The following is a 9,256-nucleotide window of genomic DNA, read 5'->3' as shown; positions in this document are numbered from 1 at the left end:
TGTGTGTGTGTGTGTGTGTGTGTGTGTGTGTGTGTGTGTGTGTGTGTGTGTGTGTGTGTGTGTGTGTGTGTGTGTGTTCAATTTCACTTGTATAGTATAGTATAGTATAGTATAGTATAGTATAGTATAGTATAGTATAGTATAGTATAGTATAGTATAGTATAGTATAGTAAAGTATAGTATAGTATAGTATAGTATAGTATAGTATAGTATAGTATAGTATAGTATAGTATAGTATAGTATAGTATAGTATAGTATAGTATAGTATAGTATAGTATAGTATAGTATAGTATAGTATAGTATAGTATAGTATAGTATAGTATAGTATAGATAGTATAGTATAGTATAGTATAGTATAGTATAGTATAGTATAGTATAGTATAGTATAGTATAGTATAGTATAGTATAGTATAGTATAGTATAGTATAGTATAGTATAGTATAGTATAGTATAGTATAGTATAGTATAGTATAGTATAGTATAGTATAGTATAGTATAGTATAGTATAGTATAGTATAGTATAGTATAGTATAGTATAGTATAGTATAGTATAGTATAGAATAGAATAGGATAGTATAGTATAGTATAGTATAGTATAGTATAGTATAGTATAGTATAGTATAGTATAGTATAGTATAGTATAGTATAGTATAGTATAGTATAGTATAGTATAGTATAGTATAGTATAGTATAGTATAGTATAGTATAGTATAGTATAGTATAGTATAGTATAGTATAGTATAGTATAGTATAGTATAGTATAGTATAGTATAGTATAGTATAGTATAGTATAGTATAGTATAGTATAGTATAGTATAGTATAGTATAGTATAGTATAGTATAGTATAGTATAGTATAGTATAGTATAGTATAGTATAGTATAGTATAGTATAGTATAGTATAGTATAGTATAGTATAGTATAGTATAGTATAGTATAGTATAGTATAGTATAGTATAGTATAGTATAGTATAGTATAGTATAGTATAGTATAGTATAGTATAGTATAGTATAGTATAGTATAGTATAGTATAGTATAGTATAGTATAGTATAGTATAGTATAGTATAGTATAGTATAGTATAGTATAGTATAGTATAGTATAGTATAGTATAGTATAGTATAGTATAGTATAGTATAGTATAGTATAGTATAGTATAGTATAGTATAGTATAGTATAGTATAGTATAGTATAGTATAGTATAGTATAGTATAGTATAGTATAGTATAGTATAGTATAGTATAGTATAGTATAGTATAGTATAGTATAGTATAGTATAGTATAGTATAGTATAGTATAGTATAGTATAGTATAGTATAGTATAGTATAGTATAGTATAGTATAGTATAGTATAGTATAGTATAGTATAGTATAGTATAGTATAGTATAGTATAGTATAGTATAGTATAGTATAGTATAGTATAGTATAGTATAGTATAGTATAGTATAGTATAGTATAGTATAGTATAGTATAGTATAGTATAGTATAGTATAGTATAGTATAGTATAGTATAGTATAGTATAGTATAGTATAGTATAGTATAGTATAGTATAGTATAGTATAGTATAGTATAGTATAGTATAGTATAGTATAGTATAGTATAGTATAGTATAGTATAGTATAGTATAGTATAGTATAGTATAGTATAGTATAGTATAGTATAGTATAGTATAGTATAGTATAGTATAGTATAGTATAGTATAGTATAGTATAGTATAGTATAGTATAGTATAGTATAGTATAGTATAGTATAGTATAGTATAGTATAGTATAGTATAGTATAGTATAGTATAGTATAGTATAGTATAGTATAGTATAGTATAGTATAGTATAGTATAGTATAGTATAGTATAGTATAGTATAGTATAGTATAGTATAGTATAGTATAGTATAGTATAGTATAGTATAGTATAGTATAGTATAGTATAGTATAGTATAGTATAGTATAGTATAGTATAGTATAGTATAGTATAGTATAGTATAGTATAGTATAGTATAGTATAGTATAGTATAGTATAGTATAGTATAGTATAGTATAGTATAGTATAGTATAGTATAGTATAGTATAGTATAGTATAGTATAGTATAGTATAGTATAGTATAGTATAGTATAGTATAGTATAGTATAGTATAGTATAGTATAGTATAGTATAGTATAGTATAGTATAGTATAGTATAGTATAGTATAGTATAGTATAGTATAGTATAGTATAGTATAGTATAGTATAGTATAGTATAGTATAGTATAGTATAGTATAGTATAGTATAGTATAGTATAGTATAGTATAGTATAGTATAGTATAGTATAGTATAGTATAGTATAGTATAGTATAGTATAGTATAGTATAGTATAGTATAGTATAGTATAGTATAGTATAGTATAGTATAGTATAGTATAGTATAGTATAGTATAGTATAGTATAGTATAGTATAGTATAGTATAGTATAGTATAGTATAGTATAGTATAGTATAGTATAGTATAGTATAGTATAGTATAGTATAGTATAGTATAGTATAGTATAGTATAGTATAGTATAGTATAGTATAGTATAGTATAGTATAGTATAGTATAGTATAGTATAGTATAGTATAGTATAGTATAGTATAGTATAGTATAGTATAGTATAGTATAGTATAGTATAGTATAGTATAGTATAGTATAGTATAGTATAGTATAGTATAGTATAGTATAGTATAGTATAGTATAGTATAGTATAGTATAGTATAGTATTTATTTATTTATTTATTTATTTATTTATTTATTTATTTATTTATTTATTTATTTATTTATTTATTTATTTATTTATTTATTTATTTATTTATTTATTTATTTATTTATTTATTTATTTATTTATTTATTTATTTATTTATTTATTTATTTATTTATTTATTTATTTATTTATTTATTTATTTATTTATTTATTTATTTATTTATTTATTTATTTATTTATTTATTTATTTATTTATTTATTTATTTATTTATTTATTTATTTATTTATTTATTTATTTATTTATTTATTTATTTATTTATTTATTTATTTATTTATTTATTTATTTATTTATTTATTTATTTATTTATTTATTTATTTATTTATTTATTTATTTATTTATTTATTTATTTATTTATTTATTTATTTATTTATTTATTTATTTATTTATTTATTTATTTATTTATTTATTTATTTATTTATTTATTTATTTATTTATTTATTTATTTATTTATTTATTTATTTATTTATTTATTTATTTATTTATTTATTTATTTATTTATTTATTTATTTATTTATTTATTTATTTATTTATTTATTTATTTATTTATTTATTTATTTATTTATTTATTTATTTATTTATTTATTTATTTATTTATTTATTTATTTATTTATTTATTTATTTATTTATTTATTTATTTATTTATTTATTTATTTATTTATTTATTTATTTATTTATTTATTTATTTATTTATTTATTTATTTATTTATTTATTTATTTATTTATTTATTTATTTATTTATTTATTTATTTATTTATTTATTTATTTATTTATTTATTTATTTATTTATTTATTTATTTATTTATTTATTTATTTATTTATTTATTTATTTATTTATTTATTTATTTATTTATTTATTTATTTATTTATTTATTTATTTATTTATTTATTTATTTATTTATTTATTTATTTATTTATTTATTTATTTATTTATTTATTTATTTATTTATTTATTTATTTATTTATTTATTTATTTATTTATTTATTTATTTATTTATTTATTTATTTATTTATTTATTTATTTATTTATTTATTTATTTATTTATTTATTTATTTATTTATTTATTTATTTATTTATTTATTTATTTATTTATTTATTTATTTATTTATTTATTTATTTATTTATTTATTTATTTATTTATTTATTTATTTATTTATTTATTTATTTATTTATTTATTTATTTATTTATTTATTTATTTATTTATTTATTTATTTATTTATTTATTTATTTATTTATTTATTTATTTATTTATTTATTTATTTATTTATTTATTTATTTATTTATTTATTTATTTATTTATTTATTTATTTATTTATTTATTTATTTATTTATTTATTTATTTATTTATTTATTTATTTATTTATTTATTTATTTATTTATTTATTTATTTATTTATTTATTTATTTATTTATTTATTTATTTATTTATTTATTTATTTATTTATTTATTTATTTATTTATTTATTTATTTATTTATTTATTTATTTATTTATTTATTTATTTATTTATTTATTTATTTATTTATTTATTTATTTATTTATTTATTTATTTATTTATTTATTTATTTATTTATTTATTTATTTATTTATTTATTTATTTATTTATTTATTTATTTATTTATTTATTTATTTATTTATTTATTTATTTATTTATTTATTTATTTATTTATTTATTTATTTATTTATTTATTTATTTATTTATTTATTTATTTATTTATTTATTTATTTATTTATTTATTTATTTATTTATTTATTTATTTATTTATTTATTTATTATTATTATTATTATTATTATTATTGCTCTTTTTTGGACAAAAGGTGTATTTTTACACCTTGGTGACTTTCATCACTAGCAACCCTCTAAGAATCTTTGGAGCCTCTTCCAAAATTCAAAGATACAAATGTCTCTGAAAAAAGTTGCTACCGTGTTTTTATGGCTCCTCCTGCTCCTCCTTCTCACATGCTTCATGTTATATGATTTGGTTACAGTCTACTGAGGACAACTTGTATTTAAATGATTGGTTCTTCCTTCCTTGCACTTGTAGAACATTGTGATTATATATGTTATGATCTATTAATGCTTATGACCTTGTTAATCTGGGCATATATTTTTTTGCGTTATCACATTTTGCTTCATACAGAAAAGACCAGAAATCTCTTTGGTATATCAGGTAGGCAGATAAATCTGAGAAGGCAAAAAAAAATTCTAGTATAGTATAGTAGAGTAGAGTATAGAATAGTATAGTATAGTACAGTATAGTACAATACACTATAGTATAGTATAGTATAGTATAGTATAGTATAGTATAGTATAGTATAGTATAGTATAGTATAGTATAGTATAGTATAGTATAGTATAGAATAGAATAGAATAGTGGATAGTATAGTATAGTATAGTATAGTATAGTATAGTATAGTATAGTATAGTATAGTATAGTATAGTATAGTATAGTATAGTATAGTATAGTATAGTATAGTATAGTATAGTATAGTATAGTATAGTATAGTATAGTATAGTATAGTATAGTATAGTATAGTATAGTATAGTATAGTATAGTATAGTATAGTATAGTATAGTATAGTATAGTATAGTATAGTATAGTATAGTATAGTATAGTATAGTATAGTATAGTATAGTATAGTATAGTATAGTATAGTATAGTATAGTATAGTATAGTATAGTATAGTATAGTATAGTATAGTATAGTATAGTATAGTATAGTATAGTATAGTATAGTATAGTATAGTATAGTATAGTATAGTATAGTATAGTATAGTATAGTATAGTATAGTATAGTATAGTATAGTATAGTATAGTATAGTATAGTATAGTATAGTATAGTATAGTATAGTATAGTATAGTATAGTATAGTATAGTATAGTATAGTATAGTATAGTATAGTATAGTATAGTATAGTATAGTATAGTATAGTATAGTATAGTATAGTATAGTATAGTATAGTATAGTATAGTATAGTATAGTATAGTATAGTATAGTATAGTATAGTATAGTATAGTATAGTATAGTATAGTATAGTATAGTATAGTATAGTATAGTATAGTATAGTATAGTATAGTATAGTATAGTATAGTATAGTATAGTATAGTATAGTATAGTATAGTATAGTATAGTATAGTATAGTATAGTATAGTATAGTATAGTATAGTATAGTATAGTATAGTATAGTATAGTATAGTATAGTATAGTATAGTATAGTATAGTATAGTATAGTATAGTATAGTATAGTATAGTATAGTATAGTATAGTATAGTATAGTATAGTATAGTATAGTATAGTATAGTATAGTATAGTATAGTATAGTATAGTATAGTATAGTATAGTATAGTATAGTATAGTATAGTATAGTATAGTATAGTATAGTATAGTATAGTATAGTATAGTATAGTATAGTATAGTATAGTATAGTATAGTATAGTATAGTATAGTATAGTATAGTATAGTATAGTATAGTATAGTATAGTATAGTATAGTATAGTATAGTATAGTATAGTATAGTATAGTATAGTATAGTATAGTATAGTATAGTATAGTATAGTATAGTATAGTATAGTATAGTATAGTATAGTATAGTATAGTATAGTATAGTATAGTATAGTATAGTATAGTATAGTATAGTATAGTATAGTATAGTATAGTATAGTATAGTATAGTATAGTATAGTATAGTATAGTATAGTATAGTATAGTGTAGTGTAGTGTAGTGTAGTATAGTATAGTATAGTATAGTATAGTATAGTATAGTATAGTATAGTATAGTATAGTATAGTATAGTATAGTATAGTATAGTATAGTATAGTATAGAATAGTATAGTATAGTATAGTATAGTATAGTATAGTATAGTATAGTATAGTATAGTATAGTATAGTATAGTATAGTATAATGTAGTGTAGTGTAGTGTAGTGTAGTATAGTATAGTATAGTATAGTATAGTATAGTATAGTATAGTATAGTATAGTATTGTATAGTATAGTATAGTATAGTATAGTATAGTATAGTATAGTATAGTATAGTATAGTATAGTATAGTATAGTATAGTATAGTATAGTATAGTATAGTATAGTATAGTATAGTATAGTATAGTATAGTATAGTATAGTATAGTATAGTATAGTATAGTATAGTATAGTATAGTATAGTATAGTATAGTATAGTATAGTATAGTATAGTATAGTATAGTATAGTATAGTATAGTATAGTATAGTATAGTATAGTATAGTATAGTATAGTATAGTATAGTATAGTATAGTATAGTATATTATAGTATAGTATAGTTTAGTATAGTATAGTATAGTATAGTATAGTATAGTATAGTATAGTATAGTATAGTATAGTATAGTATAGTATATTATAGTATAGTATAGTATAGTATAGTATAGTATAGTATAGTATAGTTTAGTATAGTATAGTATAGTATAGTATAGTATAGTATAGTATAGTATAGTATAGTATAGTATAGTATAGTATAGTATAGTATAGTATAGTATAGTATAGCCTTTATTGTCATTGTACATCATACATACAACAAAATTGGTTTAAGTCTTAGTCACATTTCAGAAACATTTGGGAGAGGGGGAATCATCAGCCTCCCAATATAAATACTAAGTCATAAATAAGCAATTGGCAGCTCACGGGTGGAAGCTATTTCAAAAAATATACAAGTATTATCACCATAGAAAAAATGAGATATACAAAAATTATTACATCAGTTAATACTTAGTTGAGTAACCTTAAACATGAATTACGGCCTTACAACGTTTTCCCATGGAGTGAACCAAGTCTTTTATTTCTGCAGCTGTTATAATGTGAACCAAGATTGCATGATTGCTTCTATTAACTGGGTTTTAATGCTGGGTTGCTTCTGACTAACAAGTTTTTTTAGTTAGTGCCATAGATTTTCAATTGGGTTAAGATCTGGGCTATTCCCAGGCCATTCCAGCAGTGGAATATGATTATCTTGAAACTCCAAAAAAAAATACACTTTTCCCAAAAGGTTTCCACAATTTTAGCCACTACAGTATGTATACATTAAGACAAATCTATCCTAGTAGATTGGGGCAACAATTGAAATAAATTCAGAGAGTGGACAGAGGGTTAGGGGAGAAGAGTGAAGGGAACTCCTGGTCATACATAATATTCAATGTAGTAGAGATATTTTGGACTCCCTTTCAAAAGGGAGTGGAGAATCGTTCCATCTGTACGGTAAGTGGGAGAGGCAGATATGGCGGAAGCGGGGGGCCATATCAAGTGTTGGGAGCACGTGCTCGCTGTCTCAAAACGATCACGTGCTCCGGCCCCTCAGTCTTTACCAGTTCCCCGGGTGGCCATGGTCCTCAGAGCCTTGGTCTCCGGTTGATGTTATGTAATGCCCGGTCCGTGGTCAATAAGGCCCCCCTGATTGGTGATCTTATTCAGGGGGAAGCCGCGGACCTTATAGGCATTACGGAGACCTGGTTGGGTCCAGAGGGGGGGTTTCCCCTTGTGGAGTTATGCCCGCCAGGTTTCCGAGCATTTCATCAGCCGAGAGCCCAAGGTAGGGGTGGGGGGGTAGCGGTTATCATTAGAGAAAGTCTAGAGCTGAGGGAGGCCACTGTACCTCAGATTGCCGGTTGTGAATCCTTCTTTGTGAAGTGGGGCCATCGGGATCAGATGGGCTTGTTGATCACGTACCTGGCTCCTTGCTGCGTGACCACAGCCCTACCCGAGTTGTTGGAGGTGCTCGCCGGGGTGGCAGTTGAGACCCCCAGACTGATAGTCATGGGGGACTTTAACCTGCCATTGACGGGCTTGTCATCAACAACGGCTTGGGAGTTCCAGGCTTCCATGATGGCCTTGGACCTGATTCAGGTAATTGATGGCCCCACGCACATAGGGGGTGGCACACTGGACTTGATTTATATCTCTGGTCAGTGGCGAAATGATCTGGTATTAGATAAGTTAGAAACAGAACCGGTGTCATGGTCAGATCATTTTCTCCTTCGTCTAGATTTTCGGACCGCTATCCACCACTGCAGGGAGACGGAGCCAATGTGTTGGTTCCGTCCCAGGCGCCTGATGGAGAGGTTCCTGATGGAGCTTGGGCCGTTTCCTGAGGATCTGGCCCACGGCACGGCTGGAGAGCTAGTTGCGGCCTGGGAACGGGCCGCGGCTGGAGCTTTGGACCGTGTCGTGCCCTTGCGGCCTCTGACCCGGCGTAGGTCTCGACCGGCCCCTTGGTTCTCCGAGGGGCTGAGGGAGATGAAACGCCGGAGAAGACGCCTAGAGAGTGCCTGGAGGTCCAGCTGTTCAGAAGCTGACCGAACACTAGTTAGATCCTATTCTAGGACTGTTCTGTTTCCCTTCCCCCAATACTCCCAGCAAAGAGTCCGTCAGAGGCCTTCCTTTTTTTTTCCTTTTATTTACATAGATACATGTCCTGGCCACGTCTACCCACGGGCCTGCCAAGTTTCTGGAGATAACGAGGAAATT

Source organism: Ahaetulla prasina, chromosome 1, assembly GCF_028640845.1.
Source record: "Ahaetulla prasina isolate Xishuangbanna chromosome 1, ASM2864084v1, whole genome shotgun sequence".
NCBI classification, from domain to species: Eukaryota; Metazoa; Chordata; class Lepidosauria; order Squamata; family Colubridae; genus Ahaetulla; species Ahaetulla prasina.
This window is presented reverse-complemented; position numbering follows the sequence as displayed.